The sequence below is a fragment of the Balaenoptera ricei genome, chromosome 1 (genome assembly GCF_028023285.1).
Source record: "Balaenoptera ricei isolate mBalRic1 chromosome 1, mBalRic1.hap2, whole genome shotgun sequence".
NCBI classification, from domain to species: Eukaryota; Metazoa; Chordata; class Mammalia; order Artiodactyla; family Balaenopteridae; genus Balaenoptera; species Balaenoptera ricei.
The window spans coordinates 99,058,496-99,083,210 of NC_082639.1; the positions used below are offsets into that span (position 1 = coordinate 99,058,496).

Genomic DNA, 24,715 nt, shown 5'->3' on the forward strand with positions numbered 1-24,715 from the left:
CCCCCAACACCAGCAGGTAGGTCTGGTTCAGTCTCCCCCAGGCTCACTGCTCCTTCCCCTGGGTCCTGATGCACACATTACTTTGTGTGTGCCCTCCAAGAGTGGGGTCTCTGTTTCCCCCAGTCCCGTCAAAGTCCTGCAATCCAATTCCCACTAGGCTTCAAAGTCTGATTCTCTAGGAATTCCTCCTCCCGTTGCCTGACCCCCAGGTTGGGAAGCCTGACGTGGGGCTCAGAACCTTTACTCCAGTGGGTGGACTTCTGTGGTATAAGTGTTCGCCAGTCTGTGAGTCACCCACCCAGCAGTTACGGGGTTTGATTTTACTCTGCTTGCGCCCCTCCTACCGTCTCACTGTGGCTTCTCCTCTGTCCTTGGACGTGGGGTATCCTCCTTGGTGAAGTCCAGGGTCTTCCTGTCAATGATGGTCCAGCAGTCAGTTGTGATTCTGGTGCTCTCGCAAGAGGGAGTGACAGCACGTCCTTCTACTCCGCCATCTTGGTTAATATCCCTCTCCTTTATGTTTAAGTGAAAAAAAAGCTTATCTTTTTTTCTCCTTACCTTTAAAAGAGATTTTTCTTAGACATAAAATCTATTCTTTAATCTTGCATCTCTGAACAAAACCATATGGTTCACTGTTGCTGTTAAATAAATAGTAGGTCACATTGGCAAGGGTTAGATTTATGTAAGGATGTATTATAAAATTTCCTGTAGTTTGTAAGTAAATCCTACCTATAAAGTTATAATTGTAAAAGAGCTTCATTCATTTTCCAAAATTTCTGCAAAGTTTCAGATTGCAACTACACCCTTGTAGAGCCCCCGTAATTCTTTTTCTCCCCAAAATTTTACAGAAGAGTGAGCCTCCTCAGTCTTCTGTTGCAGCCTAGACATGTTTGGCATAGAACCAGAGAAGTCAATAGAAAATAATGTAATATTCAGCCTTTTCTGTATTTGAAGTCTAATTGTTACAGAGGCCATTTATACTGTATTTGGTCCTAATTGAACTTTATATAAAGTGATTTTCTATTTTAGGAAGGATTACATCAGAGAAAAGCCTTCTTCATGAAAGTCTCTCCCGTTGATCTGACCACTTTATTTTCATGAATGAGAACACTATGGGAATCCCTTCCACAGTGAAAACAGATTACATTGCTCATGAACTGTCCAGGGGAGTTTGGGGTGGAACCACACAGTTCAGCAAGAGAGGCCGAGTTCATTAATTCTAAGAAAATCTAGGGAAAGCTTCCCAGCAGGGTCTGACTACTCTAGAAGAAGATGAGGGAACCTTAATTTTTAAAATTTGGAAAATAGATTTGGCTGCCAATAAAAAGTCAGATTAAATAGTTTGAGTCTTCCACATTGGGTATGTTATATCTGCATGTCTCAGATCTGATGCAAACTACACTTAGCTATGACTAAGTAGAATCTACCCTGTATTAGTATCATTTTATTTTAAAGCATTCTTTAAATTGCTTCTGCAATAATAAATGGTAAAGTATTACAACTTTCACATAGAATTAGCTTAGAGTCTTGAATTCCTTTCCACTGATGCCTCAGTCATAAAACAGGTATAACTCTTTTAACATCTAGGATATAAATTTGTTGGTTTTGGCCAAAGGCCATTGCAGAATTCCCCAGGCAAGAAAATTTACGGACAAAAATGTTGTAGACAGGACAAAGTTAGAAATATATTTAGAGTATGAGACTATAATATTTAACTACTGTGAGTTTTTTAAACAGCCAGAATTAAAAATAAAAAATCTAAATGTTACATATATGTCTGTGTTAACAATAAATGATTTACGTTTGCCAAAAATATTCTTAAAATAATAATAATTATAAGGATCTTGTGGCAGTGCCAAAAATATAGAACAAACAAAAGTTATGGAAGGTGCTGTGGCTCAAGAAAAACACAAATACAAGTTCACTGTAGGTTGAATCTGACATCTGCTTCTGGTCATGGCCTTGTGCTTATTATGGAAGCAGATTATTATAAAGGCTGGTCTGAGATGAGGAAAGTTACATTGAATTTAGCAAAAAACATGCATTGTCCTATGCTAGTAAGCTTGTCAAGTGTGTTTGCATTAAAAAAAAATAACAGATCCATGAATATACTTAAATGTACTCAAAGTTGAAGCATTCTTTGTCACCCATAAGCCTGGACCTAACAGTTCTTTGACCAAAAATGATCCCATTTTGATAGATGTTTTTAGGAAGAGCTTTTAGGATTGGAGTAGGTAGTTTAAATCTTTAATAAACATCACATGAACATAAGCTTATAACTGAAAGAAGTCCAGTTTCTGCGTGGATAAGAACTGGGATATTAGGAAGCAAGTAGAACTTTATTTAGGGAATTGAATTACGGGGTTTTTAGATTTACATTCATAACCTTTACTATGAAACATGTTTTTAGAAGGGAATTAATCAGTGGCCATTTGGGGCCAAGTTTTTATGTGTTTTATATAGTTGGAATTGCTGATATTTTTTATTCCTACTCTCTGAGTAATGTGCATACATGAAATCCTAGCTTTTCAAAAAAGAAGCATAAAGATAATTACTAGGCACTCTACAAAACTATCAACTAGAACATTCAGTTAAGTGTAGCTGTTAAGAGCATGAGCGTTCATATCAGACATACTTAGGTTTGAGCTCTGCCATTTAATTGCTGTGTGATCGTAGACCAGTTACTTACCCTGTTAAGCTATATGGTAGAATGGTACGGTTATCACAAGAATTAAATGAGATAGCAAATGCTAATCGACATACTCAGTGCTCATTTACTGTTAGTTGTTATTATTAGAGCATAAGTTTTAAAGTTCATCCATTTAGGAACAAAGGTATATATTCCATAAAGCAAGATGTACTGATAATATGCTGTCCTTCATAAGAAAGATGAGCATTTTAAATTAAATCTTTGTTATCAGAAGGGCTTGCACTGTAGCTTGTTTTTCTTATGGGAATTGATGGTTTTGAGTTGATCCATCCCCACCCTCACAACCAAAAGCATGTATTTTGAGACAGCTGGCAAGGGTTAAGGGTGTACTGTGGGGCATGGAACAGATGTCATACTGCATTCCCTTCTCTCTCTCTTTATAATGAGAACAGGAAGTACAGACACTGTGGAAACTTTTTTCAAATTGATTTTTTTTCCATTGATTTCTTTGCTTCTCTATTGCTCGATTTGACATATTTGTTATATTTTGTTTTTTAATTTCACTTTATTGAGGTAAAACTGACATACAATAAGCTGCATATATCTAATGTATACAAATTGATGTTTTGATATACATATCCCGCATGAAACCATTACTACAATCAAGATAGTACACATATCCATCACCCCTCAAATTTTCCTTGTGCCCCTTTGCAACCCCTTTAGCTAACCTTCCCCACACCCCCCCACCCCAAAACCACTAATCCTCTAGAGATTAGTTTACATTTTCTGGAATTTTATATAAGTAGAATCAGACAGAACGTAACCTTTTTGGGGGGGGGGCCTGGTTCTTTGACTCAGCATAATTATCTTGAGATCCATGTTGATGTTGTATTGATAGTTCATTCCTTTTATTACCAAGTAGTGTCCATTGTATGTATGTACCACAGTTTGTTTTGTCTGTTCATCTGTTAGTGAACATTTACATTGTTTCCAGTCCTGGACTATTGCAAATAAAGCTGCTATGAACATTCATATATAAGGCTTTGTATGGAAATGTGCTTTTCTTTCTTTTGGATGAATACCTAGAAATGGATTGGAATATGTTTAACTTTTTAGGAAACTGCCAAACTGTTTTCCAAAGTAGTTTTACCATTTACATCCCCACCAGCATGTATAAGAGTTCCATTTGCTCCACATCTTTACCAACACTTGATATGGCCAGTCGTTTTAATTTTAGCATTCTAACAGGTATGTAATATCTCATTGCAGTTTTAATTTGCATTTCCCTATTGACTAATGATGTTGAGCATCTTTCCATGTGATTATTTGCCATCTGTGTTGTTTTCTTCGTAAAATATTTGTTCAGATCTTTTGTCCATTTTTTAAATTGAGCTGTTTTCTCATTACTGAGTTTTGAGCATTCCTTATATATCTGGATTCAAGTACTTTAATACGCCTTGCAAGTATTTTCTCCCGGTCTGTGGCTTGTCATTTCATACTCTTAACTGTATCTTTTGAAGAGCATAAATTTTTCATTTTGATGAAGTCCAATTTATCAATGTTTCTTTTATGGATTTTGCTTTTAGTATCACATAACTAAGATTTAGTGTCATATAAGAAATCTTTGCCTAAACCAAGGTCAGAAAGGTTTTCTCCCATATTTCTGTAATTTTATAGATTTAAGTTTTACACTTGGGTCTGTGATACAACTTCAGTTAATTTTGTTATGTGGTACAATATATGAATCAAGTAAAATTTTTTTTGCATATGGATATTCAGTTGTTCTAGCCCCATTTGTTATAAAGGCTATCCTTCCTCTGTAGATGGCCTTGGCACCTTTGTCACAATCCATTTTCTGTATATTTTGGGGTTTATTTCTGGACACCCTGTTCTGTTTCATTGCTCTATTTGTCTACCTTGTTGCCCATACTACATTGTCTTGATTACTGTGGCCTTTTATGAAAGTCTTAAAATTAGTTAGTGTTAATCCTCCAACTTGTGTTCTTTTTGAAAGTTGTTTTGGTTATTCATGGTTCTTGGCATTTCCATATAAATTTTAGAATCAGCTTATCAATTTTTCAAAAAAATCCTATTCGAATTTTAATTGGAATTGCATTGACTCTATAGATCAGTTTGGGGAAAATTCCCATCTTAACAATATTGTATTTGATGATCCATGAACATGGTTACTTCTCTCCATTTACTTAGATCTCTCAGCAGTGCTTTATAGTTCTGATTGTATAGGTCTTTAACATCTTTTGTCAGATTTATCACTATTTCATATTTTTATGATATTATAAATGGCAGTTTTAAATGTAAATTTCTGATTGTTTATTGCTGTTATACAGACATGAAATTGATTTTGTATATTGATCCTTTATCCTGCAACCTTCCTAATCTCACTTATTGGTTCTAATAGCTTTTTTATAAACTTCATTGAATTTTCTACAATCATGTTTGCAAATAAAGACAATTTTACTTATTTCTTTCTCATCTGATTTCCTTTCATTTCTTTTTCTTGCCTTGTTGCATAGGCTAGAACCTCTAGTACAACGTCAAGTAGAAGTAACGTGGATATCTTTGTCTTATTCCCGATCTTAGGGAGGAAACACTCAGTCTTTCATCATTAAATATGCTGGCTGCAGGTTTTCATAGATGTTCTTTATCAGTTTGAGGAAATGTCCTACTATTCCTAGTTTGCTGAGAGTTTTTATCAGGAATGGATATTAGATTTTGTCGTGTGCTTTTTCTGTATCTATTGAGAACTTAATTTTTTTTTTTTTAAGATTAAAAGCTCCAAGGTGTATTGTTTCATAGGTGTTATTACTATCTATACCTTCACCCCATTTATTAAGCCATTTCAGGTGACTTCAAGTTCATAAATTTACAGTGAGGTTATAGAGCCCAACCAGGATGGGACAGAATGTGTTCCAAGTTACGGGGGGACTGCAGGGCTCCTCAGTGATAACTCCCGTGGAGCACCTGTGCTCCACTGTTTCTTCCTGCACATCTGAATGTGACCTTTCGGATTCTCTGGCTGTGGCTGATTTAGTCTCCTGATTCTAATGCTGTGCTGCTTTGTTGCCTAGAAGGTTGATCCAAGCTTCCAGGCCCCCTCTCTTCTTAGGCCTCAATTATGTACTGTGAGGTTCAGGATAGCTGGCCAGTCTGAAGGGGAATGCTTGCTTAAAGGAGGAACTGCCATACCAGCATAAACTGTCCTTAATCCTACAGCAGAAACTGTTTTCATTCTGGGAATGGTGAGTCCTAGAAGATCATGGCCAAGAAGCAGATGTCCTAAGGGGCTTCCTCTGAGAGTTTATCCCCAAGAGGGAGCCATGTGGCCACCTGCTTTTTATCACATTTCTAATAGCTGCTCCATTTCCTCAAGGGCTGTTGTAAAATCATTTACTTTACTGTTACATAAGGTCTGTTGTTGCAGGAACTGGGCCCTTTCTTCTTTCATCTTCAGCTTTAGCTTTAAGACCTGTCCTGGGTTGAGACCCTTGCTCTCCAAAATTGCCAAACAGTTGCCCTGAAACTTCTCCAGCAGCTCCACCTTTTAGGTCAGGTCCTTTAGCTCTCCCTGAGTTTCAGTCAACTTTTGGTGCAACTGCTTGTTGATGGCCTCTAAGAGCTGGTTCTTATCCTTGAGCTCTTCCTCTGATTTCAGTTTACTCAATAGTTTGTAGCTCTTCCTGGTGGCAGTGTCTGTAGCTTTAACCTGCCCATTCTCTCGTCTTGGTTTGATGATTTTTGTAACGTCGTTATCTGAACCTCCTGAATGAGGTCTGGAAACATCAACTTCTTTGGACTTTACAGGAAATAGGTTCTTAGAAGTGGCTCGAGTTTGTGCATCTGTGGGCAGGCCACTGCTTATAGCACAGAGGAGGGCTGCAGGGTGTACACTGTCTTAACCACTCTGGTCATCATAATGAGGTGGCACTGCTGGGGCCTAGGCGCCTGCTGCTTCTGCCCTCAGGCCTCATCCGAGAACTTAATTGGTTTTTATGTCCTTGCTGTTTTACTGAAATATTGTCTGAAAAAGAAACTTCATCCCCTTTCTTATTGACCTTCTGTTAGATCAAGTACATTGATGTGGAGTAACTTTTTCAGCTTTGTTCTACGGCTTTTTAGAAACTAGAATTCTCTAATTTAACTTTATAATTTTGTGGAGTAAAGTTTAGTAATTAAATTATTTTCCCAGTGGCAAAAGTTAACTGTAACTTAAAAATCATAAACATTTCCAAAAGAGAAACCCGAAAAAAAACCTCTGCTGCTTTAATGAACTGCTCTCCTTTAAAGCAACTTTTATCCTTTGACTTTAATAGTTTTGATAGTTTATTGGCTTCTTATGATAAATAATTTTTCCAAAGAAGAAAAACAATATGTACATTTTCTTCACCTTCTGACAGAATATTATTACCTCTTTCCTAGGAGTAACAAAAGCAGTTTATCTATTTGAAACAAGCTTAACTATTATCTTTTTAAGTTAACTCATTTAAATTGTATTTTAGTATATCATATCAATAGTCAGGAAATAGACATCAAAATGTACTATTCCTTTATTATTTCCCAGAAAACATTATTTTTCTCAGTGTTAATTTGGACCAAAGGAAGAAAATTTATTTTAAAGGAGGCTCCATTTATTACTGACATCCCCTATATCTGAATGCAGCTCCAGAGCCAGTTATTGAAGAATAGGTAGAAATACTGTTATTTCTGTTTCGTGCTTTTGAATTAAAAAATTCAACATTGGTTTCTTTTATTGAATTTATTAATCTCAGGACACCTATTTATTGAGGAGAGTTGCTACAGTCTATATGGTGTTATGTGAAAGTATATTTAGAAAAAAACATTTTCTGTAAGTTACTTCAGATTACCCACCAAACATCCCATGATGACATAGTTATATTGATCTAGCTCCAATAAATTCTCTATAAAAAGTAAACTCTTGGTTAATGGCTGTATGAATTGGGTGGTACATCCACATGGTGGACTATTACGTGGCTATTTTAAAATATAATGCAGGGCTTCCCTGGTGGTGCAGTGGTTAAAAATCCTCCTGCCAATGCAGGGGACATGGGTTTGAGCCCTAGTCTGGGAAGATTCCACGTGCCGCGAGCAACTAAGCCTGTGCACCACAACTACTGAGCCTGCGCTGAAGAGCCCGTGAGCCACAACTACTGAGCCCATGTGCTGCAACTGCTGAAGCCTGCACGCCTGGAGCCCATGCTCCACAACAAGAGAAGCCACAGCAATGAGAAGCCCGTGCATCGCAACAAAGAGTAGCCCCTGCTCGCCCCAACCAGAGAAAAGCCAACATGCAGCAACGAAGACCCAATGCAGCCAAAAATAAATAAATAAATTTATTTTAAAAATATATATATGATGCATATGAGGAACTTCTAATGACATGTAGTGTTCCTACAGTGTAATGCTAAATTTATGAAGCAGATCATAACATTAAATATATCCTTTAGAATCGAATAGAATAAAATACCTAGGAAATAAACCTACCTAAGGAGGCAGAAGACCTGTATTCTGAAAACTATAAGACACTGATGAAAGAAATTGAAGACCACACAAACAGATGGAAAGACATATCGTGTTCTTGGATTGGAAGAATCTGTCTTGTTAAAATGACCACACTACCCAAGGCAATCTACAGATTCAATACAATCACTATCAAATTACCAATGGCATTTTTCACAGAACTGAAACAAAATTTTTTTTAATTTTTATGGAAACACAAAAGACCCCAAATAGCCAAAACAGTCTTGAGAAAGAAGAACAGGGCTGGAGGAAACATGCTTCCTGACTTCAGACTATATGATAAAGCTACAGCAGTCAAAACAGTGTGGTACTGGCCCAAAAACAGACACATAGATCAGTGGAACGGGATAGAAAGCCCAGAAATAAACCCATGCACTCTTGGTCAGTTACTCTACAACAAAGGAGGCAAGAATATACAGTGGAGAAAAGACAGTCTCTTCAATAAGTGGTGCTGGAAAAACTGGACAGCTACATGTAAAAGAATGAAATTAGAACATCCTCTATCACCGTACACAAAAATAAGCTCAGAATTAAAGACCTAAATGTTTTTAGGTCATTGATTAAAGACCTAAATGTAAGAGCGATACTCTACAACTATTAGAGGAAAACATAGGCAGAACACTCTTTGACATAAATTGCAGCAATATTTTTTTGGATAGGTCTCCTAGAGTAATGGAAACAAAAGCAAAAATAAACAAGTGTGACCTAGTTTAACTTAAAAGTTTTTGCACAGCAAAGGAAACCATAAACAAAATGAAAAGACAGTCTACGGAATGGGAGAAAATATTTGCAAACAATGCAACCAACAAGGGCTTAATCTCCAAAATATACAAACAGCTTATACAGTTCAATATGAAAAAAACAACCCAATCAACAAATCGGCAGAAGACCTAAATAGACATTTCTCCAAAGAAGACATGCAGATGACCAATAGCCATCTGAAAAGATGCTCAACATTGCTAATTATTAGAGAAATGCAAATCAAAACTGCAATGAAGTACCGCCCCACACTGGTCAGAATGGCCATCATGAAGAAGTCTACAAATTATAAATGCTGGAAAAGGTGTGCATAAAAGGGAACCCTCCTACACTGTTGGTGGGAATGTAAATCTGTGCAGCCACTGTGGAGAACCATATAGAGGTTTCTCAAAAAAACTAAAAATTGAGTTACCATATGATCCAGCAATCCCAGTCCCGGGCATATATCCAGACAAAATTATAATTCAAAATGGTACATGAGGAATTTCTGTTGTGGCGCAGTGGTTAAGAATCCGCCTGCCAATGCAGGGGACATGGGTTCGATCCCTGGTCTGGGAAGATCCCACATGCTGTGGAACAACTAAGTCCATGCGCCACAACTACTGAGCCTGCGCTCTAGAGCCCGTAAGCCACAGCCACTGAGCCCACGCTACTGAGCCCATGTGCCACAACTACTGAAGCCCATGCGCCTAGAGCCCTTGCTCCGCAACAAGAGAAGCCACTGCAATGTAAAGCCTACACACCACAACGAAAAGTAACCCCCACTCGCCACAACTAGAGAAAGCCCGTGCACAGCAACAAAGACCCAACGAACCCAAAAAAAACAGGTACGTGCACCCCTATGTTCACAGCAGCACTATTCACAATAGCCAAGACATGGAAACAACCCAAATGTCTATCAGCAGATGAATGGATAAAGAAGATGGGAGATACATATATATATAGATACATATATATAGATATATAGATATCTCCACTAGATATATACTCAACCATGAAAAAGAACGAAATAATGCCATTTGCAACAACATGGATGGACCTAGAGATTGTCATACTAAGTGAAGTAAGTCAGACAGAGAAAGACAAATATATGATATCACTAATATGTGGAATCTAAAAAATGATACAGATGAACTTATTTACAAAACAGAAATAGACTTGCAGACATAGGAAACAAATTTATGGTTAGCAAAGGGGAAAGAAGAAGGGAGGAAAAACTTGAGAATTTGGGATTAACATATACACACTATTATATATAAAATAGATAAAAAAAACAAGGACCTACTGTATAGCACAGGAAACTATATTCGGTATCTTGTAATAACCTATAATGGAAAAGAATCTGAAAAAGTATATATATATACTGAATTACTTTGCTGTACACCTGAAACATTGTAAATCAACTATACTTCAGTAATCAATCATTGTCAGAAAAAGTTTTTAAAAATAAAATAAATATATATATCCTTTAATCTCAATTATAAAGAATAACATATACATTGATTACTGTATATATAATTATATAACATTTGTGTGTGTGTGTGTGTATATATATATATATATATATAAATGACTCAAGCAAATAGATTGACATTTGTAGTTTGTGGTTGTCCCTGGGTGTGGAATCATATTACATTTTAATTTTTTTCATTAAAACTTCTGTATTATATATAAATAATTTAAAATCAGAAACATTTGTTTTTAAATAGCAGTAAGCTTGTACAACAACTTCCTGTTCAAATATCTGTTTAGTAAAACTCACTCTAAGAAGGTAACTTAACCATATATTATTTGCTTTGTTAAGAAAAGATATTAGAGCTATATAGAACCATAGTTGAATTCTTCCTTTTTTGTTGTTCCTGATATTGTTAATATTATACTTTTCCAACCCAGTCTAAATAACTGAATTGTCTCTGTCTGAAAAACCTAAGTTACCAAGTTATGCAATAAAAAGATCACAGAGTTTAGGGGGAGGAAAAAGAAGGCTGCGATAAAGATATCATACCAGAGTCTAAAGAGCTGTCTTTCAAACTTTTTTTTTTAACATCTTTATTGGACTCTTTCATTTGTTTTTTAACATCTTTATTGGAGTATAATTCCTTTACAATGGTATGTTAGTTTCTGCTTTATAACAAAGTGAATCAGCTATACATATACATATACCCCCATGTCTACTCTCTCTTGCGTCTCCCTCCCACCCTCCCTATCCCACCCCTCTAGGTGGTCACAAAGCACCGAGCTGATCTCCCTGTGCTATGCAGTTGCTTCCCAGTAGCTGTCTGTTTTACACTTGGTAGTATATATAAGTCCATGGCAATCTCTCAGTTCGTCCCAGCTTACCCTTCCCCCTCCCCGTGTCCTCAAGTCCATTGTCTACATCTGCATCTTTATTCCTGTCCTGCCCCTAGGTTCTTCAGAAACTTTTTTTTTTTTAAGATTCCATATATATGTTGTAGCATATGGTATTTGTTTTTCTCTCTCTGACTTACTTCACTCTGTATGACAGTCTCTAGGTCCATCCACCTCACTACAAATAACTCAATTTCGTTTCTTTTTATGGCTGAGTAATATTCCATTGTATATATGTGCCACATCTTCTCTATCCATTCATCTTTCAATGGACACTTAGGTTGCTTCCATGTCCTGGCTATTGTAAATAGAGCTGCAGTGAACATTGTGGTACATCACTCTTTTCGAATTATGGTTTTCTCAGGGTATATGCCCAGTAGAGGGATTGCTGGGTCGTATGGTAGTTCTATATTTAGTTTTCTAAGGAACCTCCATACTGTTCTCCATAGTGGCTGTATCAATTTACATTCCCACCAACAGTACACCTTTTCTCCACACCCTCTCCAGCATTTCTTGTTTGTAGATTTTTGGATGATAGCCATTCTGACTGGTGTGAGGTGATACCTCATTGTAGTTTTGATTTGCATTTCTCTAATGATTAGTGATGTTGAGCATCCTTTCATGTGTTTGTTGGCAATCTGTATATCTTCTTTGGAGAAATGTCTATTTAGGTCTTCTGCCCATTTTTGGATTAGATTGTTTTTTTGACATGGAGCTGCATGAACTGCTTGTAAATTTTGGAGATTAATCCTTTGTCAGTTGCTTCATTTGCAAATGTTTTCTCCCATTCTGAGGGTTGTCTTTTCATCTTGGCTATGGTTTCCTTTGCTGTGCAAAAGCTTTTACGTTTCATTAGGTCCCATTTGTTTATTTGTGTTTTTATTTCCATTTCTCTAGGAGGTGGGTCAAAAAGGATCTTGCTGTGATTTATGTCACAGAGTGTTCTGCCTGTCTTTTCCTCTAAGAGTTTTATAGTGTCTGGCCTTACACTTAGGTCTTTAATCCATTTTGAGCTTATTTTTGTGTGTGGTGTTAGGGAGTGTTCTAATTTCATTCTTTTACATGTAGCTGTCCAGTTTTCCCAGCACCACTTATTGAAGAGACTGTCTTTTCTCCACTGTGTATTCTTGCCTCCTTTATCAAAGATAAGGTGACCATATGTGTGTGGGTTTACCTCTGGGCTTTCTATCCTGTTCCATTGATCTATATTTCTGTTTTTGTGCCAGTACCATACTGTCTTGATTACTGTAGCTTTGTAGTATAGTCTGAAGTCAGGGAGCCTGATTCCTCCAGCTCCGTTTTTCTTTCTCAAGATTGCTTTGGCTATTTGGGGTCTTTTGTGTTTCCATACAAACTGTGAAATTTTTTGTTCTAGTTCTGTGAAAAACGCCGAGGGATTGCACTGAATCTGTAGACTGCTTTGGGTGGTATAGTCATTATCACAATGTTGATTCTTCCAATCCAAGAACATGGTACATGTCTCCATCTGTTTGTATCATCTTTACTTTCTTTCATCAGTGTCTTATAGTTTTCTGCATACAGGTCTTTTGTCTCCTTAGGTAAGTTTATTCCTAGGTATTTGATTCTTTTTGTTGCAGTGGTAAATGGGAGTGTTTCCTTAATTTCTCTTTCAGATTTTTCATCATTAGTGTATAGGAATGCAAGAGATTTCTCTTTGTATAGTATCATGTCATCTGCAAACAGTGACAGCTTTACTTCGTCTTTTCCGATTTGGATCCCTTTTATTTCTTTTTCTTCTCTGATTGCTGAGGCTAAAACTTCCAAAACTACGTTGAATAATAGTGGTGAGAGTGGACACCCTTATCTTATTCCTGATCTTAGAGGAAATGGTTTCAGTTTTTCATCATTGAGAACAATGTTGGCTGTGGGTTTGTCATATGTGGCCTTTATTATGTTGAGGTAACTTCCCTCTATGCCTATTTACCGGAGGGTTTTTATCATAAATGGGTGTTGAATTTTGTCAAAAGCTTTTTCTGCATCTATTGAGATGATCATATGGTTTTTCTCCTTCAATTTGTTAATATTGTGTATCACGTTGATTGATTTGCATATATTAAAGAATCCTTGCATTCCTGGGATAAACCACACTTGATCATGGTGTATGATTCTTTTAATGTGCTGCTGGATTCTGTTTGCTAGTATTTTGTTGAGGATTTTTGCATCTGTGTTCATCAGTGATACTGGCCTGTAGTTTTCTTTCTTTGTGACATCTTTGTCTGGTTTTGGTATCAGGGTGATGGTGGCCTCGTAGAATGAGAGTGGGAGTGTTCCTCCCTCTGCTATATTTTGGAAGAGTTTGAGGAGGATAGGTGTTAGCTCTTCTCTAAATCTTTGATAGAATTTGCCTGTGAAGCCATCTGGTCCTGGGCTTTTGTTTGTTGGAAGATTTTTAATCACAGTCTCAATTTCAGTGCTTGTGATTGGTCTGTTTATATTTTCTGTTTCTTCCTGGTTCAGTCTTGGAAGGTTGTGCTTTTCTAAGAATTTGTCCATTTCTTCCAGGTTGTCCATTTTATTGGCATGTAGTTGCTTGTAGTAATCTCTCATGATCCCTTGCATTTCTGCAGTGTCAGTTGTTACTTCTCCTTTTTCATTTCTAATTCTGTTGATTTGAGTCTTCTCCCTTTTTTTCTTGATAAGTCTGGCTAATGGTTTATCAATTTTGTTTATCTTTTCAAAGAACCAACTTTTAGCTTTACTGATCTTTGCTATCGTTTCCTTCATTTCTTTTTCATTTATTACTGATCTGATTTTTATGATTTCTTTCCTTCTGCTAACTTTGGGGTTTTTTTGTTCGTCTTTCTCTAATTGCTTTAGGTGTAAGGTTAGGTTGTTGATTTGAGATGTTTCTTGTTTCTTGAGGTAGGATTGTATTGCTATAAACTTCTGTCTTAGAACTGCTTTTGCTGTATCCCATAGGTTTTGGGTAGTCGTGTTTTTATTGTCATTTGTTTCGAGGTATTTTTTGATTTCCTCTTTGATTTCTTCAGTGATCTCTTGGTTATTAAGTAGTGTATTGTTTAGCCTCCATGTGTTTGTATTTTTTACAGATTTTTTTCCTGTTATTGATATCTAGTCTCACAGTGTAGTGGTCGGAAAAGATACTTGATACGATTTCAATTTTCTTAAATTTACGAAGGCTTGATTTGTGACCCAAGATATGATCTATCCTGGAGAATGTTCCATGAGCACTTGAGAAGAAAGTGTATTCTGTTGGTTTGGGATGGAATGTCCTATAAATATCAATTAAGTCCATCTTGTTTAATGTATCATTTAAAGCTTGTGTTTCCTTATTTATTTTCATTTTGGATGAGCTGTCCATTGGTGAAAGTGGGGTGTTAAAGTCCCCCACTATGATTGTGTTTCTGTCTATTTCCCCTTTTATGGCTGTTAGCATTTGCCTTATGTATTGAGGTGCTCCTATGTTGGGTGCATAAATATTTACAATTGTTATATCTTCTTCTTGGATTGATCCCTTGATCATTATGTAGTGTCCTTCTTTTTCTCTGGTATTAGTCTTTATTTTAAAGTCTATTTTGTCTGATATGAGAATTGCTACTCCAGCTTTCTTTTGATTTCTGTTGCATGGAATATCTTTTTCCATCCCCTCACTTTCAGTCTGTATGTGTCCCTAGGTCTGAAATGGGTCTCTTGTAGACAGCATATATACAGGTCTTGTTTTTGTATCCATTCAGCCAGTCTATGTCTTTTGGTGGGAGCCTTTAATCCATTTACATTTAAGGTAATTATTGATATGTATGTTCCTATTCCCATTTTCTTAATTGTTTTGGGTTTGTTATTGTAGGTCTTTTCCTTCTCTTGTGTTTCCTGCCTAGAGAAGTTCCTTTAGCATTTGTTGTAAAGCTGGTTTGGTGGGGCTGAATTCTCTTAGCTTTTGCTTGTCAGTAAAGGTTTTAATTTCTCCTTCGAATCTAAATGAGATCCTTGTGGGTAGAGTAATCTTGGTTATAGGTTTTTCCCTTTCATCCCTTTAAATATGTCCTGCCACTCCCTTCTGGCTTGCAGAGTTTCTGCTGAAAGATCAGCTGTTAACCTTATGGGGATTCCCTTGTATGTTATTTGTTGCTTTTCCCTTGCCGCTTTTAATATTTTTTCTGTGTATTTAATTTTTGGTAGTTTGATTAATATATGTTTTGGCGTGTTTCTCCTTGGATTTATCCTGTATGTTACTCTCTTGCGCTTCCTGGACTTGATTGACTATTTCCTTTCTCATATTAGGGAAGTTTTCAACTATAATTTCTTCAAATATTTTCTCAGTCCCTTTCTTTTTCTCTTCTCCTTCTGGGACCCCTGTATTTCGAATGTTGGTGCGTTTAATGTTGTTCCAGAGGTCTCTGAGACTGTCCTCAATTCTTATCATTCTTTTTTCTTTATTCTGCTCTGCAGTAGTTATTTCCACTATTTTATCTTCCAGGTCACTTATTCGTTCTTCTGCCTCAGTTATTCTGCTATTGATTCCTCCTAGAGAATTTTTAATTTCATTTATTGTGTTGTTCATCATTGATGGTTTGCTCTTTAGTTCTTCTAGGTCCTTGTTAAATGTTTCATGTATTTTCCCCATTCTATTTCCTGGATTTTGGATCATCTTTACTATCATTACTCTGAATTCTTTTTCAGGTAGGCTGCCTCTTTCCTCTTCATTTTTTTGGTCTGGTGGGTTTTTACCTTGCTCCTTCAGCTGCTGTGTATTTCTCTGTCTTCTCATTTTGCCTAACTTACTGTGTTTGTGGTCTCCTTTTCACAGGCTGCAAGTTCATAGTTCCCGTTGTTTTTGGTGTCTGCTCCCAGTGGGTAAGGCTGGTTCAGTGGGTTGTGTAGGCTTCCTGGTGGAGGGGACTAGTGCCTGTGTTCTGGTGGATGAGGCTGGATCTTGTCTTTCTGGTGTGCATGACCACGTCCAGTGGTGTGTTTTGGGGTGTCTGTGACCTTACAATTTTAGGCAGCCTCTCTGCTAATGGGTGGTGTTGTGTTTCTGTCTTGCTAGTTGTTTGGCATAGGGTGTCCAGCACTGGAGCTTGCTGGTCGTTGAGTGGAGCTCGGTCTTAGCGTTGAGATGGAGATCTCTGGGAGAGCTTCCTCCGTTTGATATTATGTGGAGCCAGGAGGTCTCTGGTGGATCAATGTCCTGAACTCAGCTCTCCCACCTCAGAGGCACAGGCCTGACACCCGGCCAGAGCACCAAGACTCTGTCAGCCCCACAGTAATTATTCTTTCCAGTGGTGGACCAACAGTGGGGCAGGGAGAGTGGTTTGTCCAAGCTAAAATCCAGCTGGAGGAGGTCATGGAGAGGACATAACGGCTCGTTGAACGGAGAGGCAGACCCAGGCAATTCCGCGACTCGACTGTCAGGTTAGTGGGGGCGCCTTCCCCACATCCTCCAAATGTTTTATTAAATACATTTCACCATTTTGCCACTTTCCAGGACACACAAACACACCCACATACATATATTAGCTAAAACAAAAATTTCACTAAAATGTACACTGTATGTTTTATTATACTATGTATGATATTTACACTATACCGTGTTATACTACACTATTTTCTTTTGTATTTTATTTTTCTTTAAATGCTGACTGTGACCCCCACTAACCTAGTTTCATGATCCACATCTAGAAATTTTTGCTATAGATGTACTTAGACATATACAATAAAGTGTAAGTGTAAGGATATTTATTGCAGCATTGTCATAGCAAAATGCCGAAAACAACTTACGTATTATGGTTCTGGTCAGTAAATTATGATATATTGTACAGTAGAATAGTATGCAACCTTTAAAGAGAAGATCTTTATGAGAGCTAGATCTTTATGTATAACATTCTCCAACGTACAGTAAGTTAAAAAATAAGGCATAGAACAGTGTGCACAGTAAAAGAAAAAAGAAACAGTATTAAGTTTTAACTGGTGAAGCCAGAAATACATTTCACAAAGCCTCTTCCCTCCTGCCCCTTGACTTGGTTCCCTTGAGAATGGTAGGAGCTCCCAAAATGGTCTGCCCTGGGAAGGAAATGAAATTAGTGAAAGGAAAGTACCAGGTTTGGTGGTAGGGTACTCTGGCACAAAAGAGCCAAAAGAAGCAGGAAAGGCTGGTCATATGTATGGGATGTTTATAAATTGGGTATCTATAAAAAAGAAGACTACATTCTTAAGTAATTAAGTATCTTTGTTGCATTCAGAAAAACATTGGGCCTCATATAACAATGAACTCAGTAATTGTCTGATCAGCTATTTGCTATTCTCTAAGATAATAGTAAATGAAAAAATAAGACATAGCTTTTTATCACATGTCATCATGTATATTACAAATTGTGGCATTTAGGGGGTTTAAGAATAAAGGTGCCAGAAAAATAAGCACATTTATCATTTAACTGGCATCTTCCTGTGGGCTGTTTTTCTTATGTCTTTGAGGAAAGAAAGGGAGAATTCAGATTGTAAAATGCTACCTATTTAGAGAATATACAGTTCTCTAGCAGTTGGGGAAAGCTTCAGAAAAGAGTACTGCAGTGGGGAATTTCATTGCATTTTTCAGCCTGAAACTAAAACAAATAAAAAAGGGAAACAGCCTATTCCTGTTACTTTGACTTCCTCTTATTGTGTCTTCCTTGCATGTGTTAGCCTTGTGATTTGGGATTAATCAGAGGTTATTTCTAGTTGCCCCCATAAAGAGAAAAGAAACAAAGACAAAGAGGTTGCTTCTAAAGTTAAAGCCTGTGGTCCATCGTTTAGTATTTCAGTTCAGCCAGTTGTAGCAGTAACTTGAAAGAATAGGAGGAAACCATCTTGTGTGTTCACTGAAAATCTTTATGGAAGAGGAGCATTTATAGAATCAAGCTGAGAATTTTATTATATAGGAAATTATTTCCTTAGAAAAGCACAGCAGTAAATCTATTCCACCAAACTATTCTTGTATCTGCACAAGGATGCTCATTGCAGTATTGTTTAATATAGTATTTGAAAACTATAAACAGCCTAAAATATCCATCAGTAAAGTATAGGTGTGTAACTGGTACATCCTTATTATGGAATATTATGCAATTGCTTTTTTTTTAAAGAGGAAAAAAAGCTATGTACTTACTGACTTAGAAAGTTCTCTAAGACACAGTAAGTGAAAACAAGTTGCAGAACAGTTTTACAGAAAATAATATCTCTGTAATTACACACACACACACACACACACACACACACACACACACCTACACACATATCTGTGCTTGGAAAAGGTCTGGAAGGATGCCCATCATACTAAGAACCTTTGGAAAAGAAAGAGAGATTGGGTTATGTTTAGGAAGGACTTCAGCTTTATCTATGGAATTAAAATTTTATGAGAAAATAGTCATTCACTAATGATGAAATTAAAATAAAAATTATATTTGTAAGAAATATAGTGTGAGCAATGGGATGGCAAGGAGTTAAGAACAACATTTACTTTTTAACGATCTTCTAGATAGTTTATACTTCTCACAGAAGTCTGTGTTAATTCGAATATATAGTTAAGGGAGTAGAGACAAGTATAGCACGCCTAGGGAAAGCGTGAGCTTGCTACCTCTATATCCCTGATTTTCTCCCCAAAACGGCAGACTAAATTTCTGACTAATTTTCAAATTCTGCCTTTGTGCAGGATACCTAAAAGTTATTCTTCCAGAGTAGATTCTTTCACAGGTCATGGACTCAAATTAAGTAAAGCTGACAACATATGTATGAGAAGCCACATGATTAAAATTTTAGGAAATTTTAATATCATAGCAAGAGACCTACAGCCCTTCAAAGTATTTTTCTTGTCTTCAGTTTCATGTATGTAGTTCATAATATTTCATCATTTAACAACAAGGGGCTTCCGTGGTGGCACAGTGGTTAAGAATCCGCCTGCCCATGCAGGGGACTGGGGTTCGAGCCCTGGTCCGGGAAGATCCCACATGCTGTGGAGCAACTAAGTCCATGCACCACAACTACTGAGCCTACGCTCTAGAGCTTGTGAACCAAAACTGCTGAGCCCATGCGCCACAACTACTGAACCCCACATGCCTAGAGCCCGTGCTCCACAACAAGAGAAGCCACCGCAGTGAGAAGCCCACGCACCACAACGAAGAGTAGCCCCTGCTTGACGCAACTAGAGAAAGCCCACACACAGCAACGAAGACCCAACGCAGCCAAAAATAAATAAATTTATTTTAAAAAACAACAACAACAACAAAAAGTATTTTCTGCCTCAAAAATCAACTTCACCCAATGAGTGCTAAAATATGCATAAGTTCCAAAAAAATTTTTTAATTTAATTCAATACCTAACATGTTGTCTGTTCAACAAAAGACTGAATTCATTGGTAGAAATGAGTAAGAGATAGTGTTATTATTTAATTCAGAAGTTTCTTCTTACTGATTTGAAACTTCATGTATAGAACTTCTCATATAAGCATACCTAGTAAATTTTTGTACAGTTGAATCATACTTAACATGATTTCTCTTTTTCTTTGCACTAGATTAGTAATAATTTGTCTATTGTGCTGATACGCTTCACAGATTATATATTTTCATCTCTCTTTATATTTCATATTCCTTTTTTTCAGTAAATATAAGCTTCATGAGGGGCGGGTACTTTGTTTATCTTGCTGCATTGCATCCCAGATATCTAGAACCTGGTAAGCTCTTCAGAAATATTTGTCATCCAAGAGAGTAAGTTAAGGCCCTTTAAGTTTAAATTGAATGTATTCAAGCCTCAAAAAATAGGTTGCCATTATACCGTGAGAAAACCATAATTCAAAGAGACATGTACCACAGTGTTCATTGCAGCTCTATTTACAATAGCCAGGACATGGAAGCAACCTAAGTGTCCATCAAAAGATGAATGGATAAAGAAGATGTGGCACATATATACAATGGAATATTACTCAGCCGTAAAAAGAAATGAAATTGAGTTATTTGTAGTGAGGTGGATGGAGCTAGAGTCTGTCATACAGAGTGAAGTAAGTCAGAAAGAGAAAAACAAATACTGTATGCTAACACATATATATGGAATCTAAAGAAAAAAAAAGGTTCTGAAAAACCTAGGGGCAGGACAGGAATAAAGACACAGACGTAGAGAATGGACTTGAGGACACAGGGAGGGGGAAGGGTAAGCTAGGACGAAGTGAGAGAGTAGTGTTGACATATATACACTACCATATGTAAAATAGATAGCTAGTGGGAAGCAGCCGCATAGCACAGGGAGATCAGCTCGGTGCTTTGTGTCCACCTAGAGGGGTGGGATAGGGAGGGTGGGAGGGAGGCACAAGAGGGAGGGATTATGGGGATATGTGTATATGTATAGCTGATTCAATTTGTTATACAGCAGAAACTAACACAACATTGTAAAGCAATTATACTCCAATAAAGATGTTTAAAAAAAATTAAATAAATGCAAGAACAAAGGCCAAAAAAAAATAGGTTGCCATTTATTAATTCATGTTTTTTAGAAGAGAGGCTTACCTATAGTAATATAGTTTGCCAACTAAAACTTGTCACTTGCCATCTGGTTCTACAAGAATGAAGTCACTCGCCACTGAAGTTGCTGACCTTCAACACACCCTGAAAGGAGTTCAGGGCAGAGCTCAGGAATGAGGCAGTCTGTGCTCTGGAAGAAACTGGCAGAACAGGCCTTCAGGTAGATATTTTCAGGAGAAAATTTTACAAGCCCAATTTCTTGCATTTTCTCATATCTAGAAAAGCACTGAAATCAGTAACGGAGATATCTGCTCCTCTGTCACTAGCAGCAACCTTCTGCCAAAATGTGTGCTTGATTGCACGTATTCCCCTTCACCAAAATATATATATATGACCTTCCCACTTACCTCTTCGGAGCATTTCCGCAGAGCTATGTGAGAGGCTGTCTCCCAGGCTGTAGTCCTCAGTTTGCCCCAAATAAAACTTACCTCACAACTCTCACATTGTGCATTTTTTTTCAGTTGATAAGTTTCATAATTTTACTATTGCTGATAATTCCCACTCAGTGACATTATTTATATCTCACCCCTGTACTAAGAAAGAACAATTTGTTCTTCAGACAGGAAATTATTGCTTTGTGTTTGTTTCCATATTTTTAGTAATGGATAACAAATAATTAGGATATGCACCTTTTTTCACTATGTATCTGTATTCAACTAAAAAACAAAAAAATCAACTGACATTTTACCTCAGTGTCCTTTCCTATCAAGTTGAAATCTGCATTCCCTAAGAGGTTAGTAAGGAGAGTTTTGAGAGCATCAGAGAAAATAGTTAGTACTTTTTAAGAGTACAGTGTTGCTTATCTTTCTTCATCTATCTAGATATATTTACCAAACATATTGTTCCCCACACTTTTCAGCTAAGGACCCCTGTGGGCATCTGTCTACATTGCAGGTCCTTTCTCTATCTTTCAGAATATATTTCTTTATCCCCCGTTTCTCCAGTGTTTTTGTTTTTGGCTTTCACAAAATCTTCATTATCCCCCATTTCTCTGCTTTCCAAATTGATAGCTCTGAGTTCTTTTCTCTTTAAAATCTTCCTTTCAGTCTCTTGTCCTTCCCTTCCTTACAGTATCTTTCATCAGTGGGACGAATGACTGTCATCTACACAGCAGACCTAGAAATCATTAAAGGAAAAGAGTGCTAAAACAAAGTCTTAGAGGTTTAGAATAGAGCCAGTTTTCCTGTTCCTTATGGGATTGAAATGGGGAAAGGGTCTAGGTTATCCCATTCTTGTCTTTGGTGACATTTAAAGTTTCCTAATGGTATCACCCCTTTTTAAAATAAAAAGGAAGGGCTCATATATCTCCAAACAAAGATCTCCCATTCTTCTGATCCAGGCATATTCTAATCCCCTTCAGTGGACTTTTATCATGAAGATGAAGGCATTCTTGGGTTGGAATTACTTGGAATTAATAGTAGCAGTGATCAACTTTCACATGCTCAGTTTCACCATATATTCAGTGCTTTACTGTAGTGATGAACATTACCAGTTCACATTTTAAATGATCATTAAACACCCTACAATGCACTTACAGCCCACCTTTTACTTTTCAGTCTTGGCTTTTTTACCCCTCTCCCCATTCAGTTCTCTAAAGAAAAGGGATCCTTCCCTGACTGGAGTCCCAAGCCACCTGTATGACTGCTGGTTGAAACTGAATAGCTAGCTACCTCCCTCTACATAAGGCTGCAGTGACAATAGAAATTGCCATCTTCCCATCCTCTGACTTGTGCCATGGAGCTTGTTAGGATGTATAATTAGCATTGTCCTTGCTTCCGTTTGCCTGCCCTGATGTCTTATTCTCACTGCGTTGTGGTTCTCAAACCATACTGGTCCCCTTTTTTCATTCTTCCCTGTCTCTACACTCCCCTTGACCCTCTTCTACCCCAAAAGCTTCTTATTCCTGTTTACTTGGGACACTTTTTTTTTTTTTTAAGATAATTCAGCATTTTTTTTTAAATTTGATTGATTGATTGATTGCTGTGTTGGGTCTTTGTTTCTGTGCAAGGGCTTTCTCTAGTTGCGGCAAGTGGGGGCCACTCTTCATCGCAGTGCGTGGGCCTCTCTTGTTGCGGAGCACAGGCTCCAGACGTGCAGGCTCAGCAATTGTGGCTCACGGGCCTAGTCACTCCGCGGCATGTGGGATCTTCCCAGACCAGGGCTCGAACCCGTGTCCCCTGCATTGGCAGGCAGACTCCCAACCACTGCGCCACCAGGGAAGCCCACTTGGGACACTTTTAATTGTGAACGCTTTTACTTCTCAGCCAAGTAAGAACCCTTTTCCCAAGGTCTTACATTTAAGCAGCTTGTTTCTTGCCGTGCTTCCTTGTAGTATCAGTCTGTGTTTGTAATTTAAGAATCTTACTTCAAACAAATTTTTAGAGTTAAGACCTATATCCAACAATTATACAGCTTCAAATCCTCCCTCCTCCGAATCCCCTAACTAGAGGAAGAAGACACCCTTTCTCATCTTATTTAGTAAGCTCTTTTTTAGTATTTTAACACTGAAGTTAGTTTCTACACTGTCTGTTAATACATAGTGAGTAAAAGAGCCAGAGCACATCTCTAATAAAGATGATTTTCAAGTTCATAGTCACTTAAAGTATCACACAGTTATAGTCTGCGGTCTGGGTCTCCTTCTGTAACACTTCAGAGACAGTTTTTGGATTGTGCCCCCTCAACCCCATGGTGTTTCCTGTGATTCATTAAATTGCTAATAGTCCCATTTATCTGCCAGAACCCACCCACTTCCAGGGTTGGCCTTTTCCTTCCTATTCCTTACGAGTGTAAGGGCTGAGTCGTAGAAAGTTCTGATCAAACAAATTGTACTTGGTGTCCTCTAAACATTAATGGTATTGTTTAGAATACATTTAAATACGCAGAAGCAGCTTGTTTTTTTCTGCTCTCAGGCCTTAAACTTGTCTGGCAAATTTTAAGCTCCTTGAGAGCAGCAGTTTAGTCAAATCTGTATCCCCCTAACATTACCCACATCACTTAGCATATATAGTACCCAGCAAACATTAAGTATTCAATATAAGCATTCAAAGCATGTGCCCCTGTGAATCAGCCATACATCCAGAAAATTTTCTCAGGCTTCTCCAGTGCTATTTTTGATTGTCTAACCCTGGTAACACAAACTTTTTTTTTTACATTTTGTATATTTGATGTTAGGCCAAACTTCTCCTGGTCTGTAGACTTTTATAACATTCATTAGTTTAAAATACTAATCCTGATTCCTTATTACTTCTGTTAGATTTCACATGTTTATTATAGCTTAAACTGTTTAAAATTATAGATTCAGGAGTCATACTTCTTAGGTTCTTCATTCTTTTCTACTGTTTTTCAAACGTTTTTGGCAGGGACACATAGTAAAAAATAGACTTTGCATTGTGACCCAAGGGACACACCAACATGTGCACACACACACACACACACACAGATATACACACACCTATATTCTTCTGCCAGAAGAAAAGTTTCTTGAAATAGTACTCACAACATTCAGTGCTCTACAGTGTTTTCAATTCTGTTCTATTTCATTTTTAAGCTACTGATCGAGACCTACTAAATTGAAATTCATTGCTATGAAGTCCTGGGGAATTTCTGTTTATGTGTATTACTCATTCAGTTAACATATTCAGTACTTACTATATACCATTTACTGTTCTTCTCCACTTCTTAACTGGCTTTGTGACCTTGGGAAAGTCACATGTTAATGTTCAGTTTCTTCTGTAAAATGCAGATGCAGTGCTGTCTACCTGCAGAGGAACGCTGCTAGGATGAGCTGAGCTATGTAAAGCACTGAGCACGCTGCTCAGTAGGTAATGAGCACTCCAGTGTGAGCGCCTCCCTTGTTGCTTCTCCTGTTGTTATTACTATT

At 37.4% G+C, this 24,715-nt stretch overlaps 1 protein-coding gene and 1 pseudogene across 3 annotated transcripts in view; one reads left to right on the forward strand and one right to left on the reverse strand.

The window, feature by feature from the left end:
• Positions 1 to 24,715, forward strand: part of CTTNBP2NL (CTTNBP2 N-terminal like) — a 72,435-nt gene that overhangs the window by 23,585 nt on the left and 24,135 nt on the right. The window lies entirely within an intron of this gene.
• LOC132351166 (small kinetochore-associated protein-like) lies at positions 6,012 to 6,640 on the reverse strand (annotated as a pseudogene).